The following is a 5,313-nucleotide window of genomic DNA, read 5'->3' as shown; positions in this document are numbered from 1 at the left end:
TTTTTTTTTTTTTTTTTTGCGGTTCGCGGGCCTCTCACTGTTGTGGCCTCTCCCGTTGCGGAGCACAGGCTCCGGATGCGCAGGCTCAGCGGCCATGGCTCACGGGCCCAGCCGCTCCGCGGCATGTGGAATCTTCCCAGACCGGGACACGAACCCGTGTCCTCTGCATCGGCAGGCGGACTTTCAACCACTGCGCCACCAGGGAAGCCCTTAATTTGGTTTTAAGAAAGTAAGAATCATGGGTCAAAAAACAAACTGCAAATGCTCTATATTTAATTTCATATTTTGAAGTTGTTCCCACAGCAGAGTCCCAATATTTACATCAATTCATTCATTAAGATGAAAATAAAACCAGAAAGGATCCAAATATGAGAGGAGAGATTCATCCATGCAGATAATCAGGATTTAATTTATGATAGAAAATGATGACAATATTTCTTGTAATGCTCAATAAAAAAAGGAAAAATTGTATTTAAACAAGAACTCGAAATCATCTGTTTTTGGGGGGTTATTTTTGTTTTGTTTTGTTTTGTTTTGTGGTACGTGGGCCTCCCACTGTTGTGGCCTCTCCCGTTGCGGAGCACAGGCTCTGGACGCGCAGGCTCAGCGGCCATGGCTCAGGGGCCATGGCTCAGGGGCCCAGCCGCTCCATGGCATGTGGGATCTTCCCGGACCGGGGCACGAACCCGTGTCCCCTGAATCGGCAGGCGGACTCTCAACCACTGCGCCACCAGGGAAGCCCTCATCTGTGTTTTAAAGACCTTGGTTCCATGTGCCATAAAGATAAAAATTTCTGTTATACTTCATCAAGTGTAACCTAATATGATAAAATATTCATGTATAGGAAATTCATAAGTGAAATAAATAAGAATAGTTGATACTTTCCCTTGAGAAGTTGATAGAAATTTCTGTTTTAGTTTTAATAGTTCCTTGAATTTTCATGAGTAATCTAAGAATTTTCAAGTTGCTTATATAATTGTAAAATAGATTCAAACATACTTCATATATATTTATTCATTTCTTACAGTCAAAACGTATATAAATAAAAGTAAAGAGATGCAGAATAGTAGTTTTGAAAATATCTTAAGCACCATTGATAACAAATGTTAGTAATTTGTTGACAAAAATTCAATCCATTTTTCTTAAACTCAGGGAATATTAAATTCTTTTGCAATAAAACCACCTAATCAATATTCATAGATGTGTCTGAGGTACTGATAAAAATAATATGTAGCACCTTTATCTATGTTTTTAGTGAACCAAGACTGTCAGAGTGATTTAATAAATATGCCCATTGTGTGTAGTCCCTGACATAACCTAAGAGAATTAAAAATTATACAAAGTTACTAAGTCTACAGGAGTACTTGAAAATTAAGCAGATGATTGAATAGCCTTGTGACCACTTCACCAAACTTTATAAATTTGTAGTTTTGCTTTATCACAATTAAATTTAAAAAAAATTTTTTTCGAGCTTCTAAAATAATGTGGAATTATCAGCCTGTTGGAATCTATTGGAAGATTTTTCCTAGCTCCTGTTTTTTTTGTTCGTTTGTTTTCTGGGTTTTTTTTTGCGGTACGCAGGCCTCTCACTGTTGTGGCCTCTCCCGTTGCAGAGCACAGGCTCCTGACGCGCAGGTTTAGCGGCCATGGCTCACGGGCGCAGCTGCTCCGTGGCATGTGGGATCTTCCCGGACCGGGGCACGAACCCGTGTCCCCTGCATTGGCAGACAGACTCTCAACCACTGAGCCACCAGGGAAGCCTGCTCCTGTTTATTGAGTGCTGCTTATATGCCAGTTTCTGTGCTCTTAATTAATTATTTAATTTACTCTTCACAACAATCACATAAGGTTAAAAAGCTCACAAAAAGTAAGAATTTACTCAAGTATTTAAACCAAGGTCTCCCTTTCAAAACACCAGAATTCTCAAAAGCCTATGCCATGCCTCCTTCCATCTATACAGATTGCATTGATATATTTATTTCCTCAAATCCGTGAAAGTCTATAAAGCACATCATCAACTTAATAGTAACTATTTTGTGGGGGGTAAAAAGACACCCAAATAATGTATACTTTGATTTTAAGACACATTCCAATTTTAGAAAAGTTATATGTGAAAAAGAAAAACCCATAGATCGAAAAAGTATCTATGATTTATTAGCAGTGAACAGTATTCATGGTATTCCAAAAATATAGAAATAAAATATTGGGCATTTAGTAATGGAAAATCATTCTATTCAAACTAGCAACAGAGCAGTGAAATACTTAAAAATCCATATAAATCCCACCCCCTGACCTCCTAGGAGAGCAAAAGAGCTGGAGGTCCAATCAGTTGCCAATGGCCAAGGATTTAATCAATCATGCCGATGTAGCAAAGCCTCCATAAAAACCCAAATGGCCAGGATTCTAAGAGCGTCCTGGTTGGTGAACATGTGGCATTTGGGGAGAATAGCCCTCTCCGAGAGAGCATGAAACCCCTGTGTCCTGTCCCCATGACTTGTCATATGTATCTCTTCCATCTGGCTGTTGCTGAGTTATATGCTTTTGTAATAAACTGGTGATCTAGTAAGCAACATGTTTCACTGAGTTCTGTGAGTCACACTAGCAAATTAATCAAACCCAGGGATGGGGTCGTTGGGACCTCCAATCTATAGGATTTATAGCCAGTTGGTCAAAAGTACAGGTGATATCCTGGGCTTGTGATAGGCGTCTGAAGTTATTTTATTTTAAAGTTTGATTACTAGTGAATTTGAGCATTTAAATATATATATTGTGGGGCTTCCCTGGTGGTACAGTGGTTGAGAGTCCGTCTGCCGATGCAGAGGACACGGGTTCGTGCCCCGGTCCAGGAAGATCCCACATGCCGCGGAGCAGCTGGGCCCGTGAGCCATGGCCGCTGAGCCTGCGTGTCAGGAGCCTGTGCTCCGCAACGGGAGAGGCCACAACAGTGAGAGGCCCGCGTACCAACCCCCCAAAAAATATATATATATAGTGACTTCTAGTTTCTCATCCAGTATGTAAGGAATTTAGGAGTCACCGCTACATCCAAACAAGTAAAAAGCTGAACAAACTCCTCTTAGATCTGTGATAGGTCACTCTGATCACCAAATTTGTGTGAGCGTGTGTGTGTGTGTGTGTGTGTGTGTGTGTGTGTGTGTGTTGGGGGTGGGAGAGGTAGCTTTCCCCACACCCACAAGCAGCTCTCCAGATATCAGCAGGGTCCTACGATTCAACTCAATTCTTACACTTTCTACCTGGAGAGACAGTGGCAGATTCCACAGGTTCAAGGCTTAATCCTACAAGGTTGCTTCTTGTTCTAGCCGTCGTTTCACCTAAGGGGAGAAAACCCTGAGAAGCACAGGTGAAGTTCACAGTCCAGGAGCAGAGGCTCACCAAAAGACCAAGACCTAATCACAGGACTATAAAGTGCCACCTTTCTCCCCAGAACTTACCACTGCATCACTATAGACCTATTTATCACGGTCCCTTTTACACAGTACATCATGCCCGCCTTTCGACACCTGATGGGTAGTTTATCTGTGACACCTGGGGCAGGAGTGGAAGCATGATGATGGTGCAGATAGAGAAGGGGAGTAACAGAGAATGTCAGGTGTAGGGTGATTTAAGGGGACAAAGGGGGACAAGGAAATAGTACCCTACAAAAAAGATGATTGTTAATTAAAGGACAACAATAAAAGGAGAAACGATTTGAAATGTTTGGTGGTAAAACCTGGCATTGATGCTCTGTCCAAGGTGGACAGACTTCACTCTCTGTGCCGCTGTAGCCCTGGGGAAGAAGGATTTACATCTTGGCATCTTTTTACTGTCTGTAGTGAGTTGTATGGTGTACCCCCCAAAGCATATGTCTAAGTCCTCTGCCCCATCCTGTGAATACGATCTTATTTGGAAATGGGGTCTTGGCAGATGTAATTAAGGATGTTGAGATGAGATCATCCTGAATTTAGGGTGGGCCCTGAATCCAAAGACTGGTGTCCTTATGAGAGAAAGCAGAGGGAGATTTGAGAGACAGAGGTGGGAAGGCCCTGTGAAGATAGAGGCAGAGATGGGAATGATGTGTCTACAAGCCAAGGAATGCCAAGGATTGCTGACAGCTACCAGAAACTAGGAGAGCAAGGAATGACTGTTCCCTAGAGCCTCTGTAGGCAGTATAGCCCTGCCAGCACCTTGATTTCAGACTTCTAGCTTCCAAAACTGTGAGAAAATAAATTTCTGTGAAGCCACCAAGTTTGCGGTATTTGTTATGACAGCCCTAGGAAACTACTACACCATCCCATTTCATAGATGTTCAAAGAGTTAGATGATAGTAAAAAGTCAGAGGCTACTATTTAAAATTCATCATACTACATAGATGTTTAGTGGCTGCTTGTAAGTGACAAATCAAAAGAAATGTACAAAGCTGGGCCATTAAGAAATCACCATGTTTAGCTTTGGGCAAGTGAAACTGTTTAGAAAATTGAGACCCTAAGAGAGGCTATGCATTTGCTTTAAAATGTTCTCTCTCTACTACATAGATATCTTTAATAATCCATATGAGAAAACAAATATAAAAATAAAAATGTGTAAGAGAAAGGTAAACTTACTGATAGAAAGTAAGGCTTGGAAGGCCTGTTTTAACATTTGACTAAAAAAAGGAAGACATGGCCAATGATGTATGAAACAGTATCTTCCTTATTAATAATTTTGAAAATGCAGATTAAAAAAAGGATTTTATTTTCAGCTATTAGATTGGCAAAGATAATAACTAGTGTTGACCAAAGTTCAGAAAAATGAGAGCTTTCACACAGTGTAGTTGAAGTTTATTGATGCTACATTTCTAGAAGACAATTAGACAATATGTATTAATAGCCTTTCCATTTCAAATACAGCTGGACCCAGGAATCTTAATTCTATTTATTCACTCTGAGAAAATAATCAGGGATCTGGGAAAAGGATATATGCAAGATGTTTGCTGCGTTGTCGCTTATATTAACACAAAAATTGAAAACAGTCTAAAGGTATATTAATAAAAGCTCATTGACTAAATTATGATACACAGGTATGGTATACCTCAAATATAGTGAAGGTTTGATTCCAGACCACCACAATAAAACAAGAACTGCAATAAAGTAAATTACACAGTTTTTTTTGGTTTCCCAGTATGTATGAAAATTATGTTTACAGTATACTGTAGTCTATTAAGGGTGCAATAGCATTATGTCTAAAGAAACATTGCATATACCTTAATTAAAAAATACTTTATTGCTAAAATATGCCAGCCATTATCTGAGCCTTCAGTGAGTTGTAATCTTTTTGCAA

Source organism: Aethalodelphis obliquidens, unplaced genomic scaffold, assembly GCF_003676395.1.
Source record: "Aethalodelphis obliquidens isolate GAN/ISIS:26980383/991018 unplaced genomic scaffold, ASM367639v1 scaffold18, whole genome shotgun sequence".
NCBI lineage: Eukaryota > Metazoa > Chordata > Mammalia > Artiodactyla > Delphinidae > Aethalodelphis > Aethalodelphis obliquidens.
Note: the sequence above shows the minus strand (reverse complement) of the source record.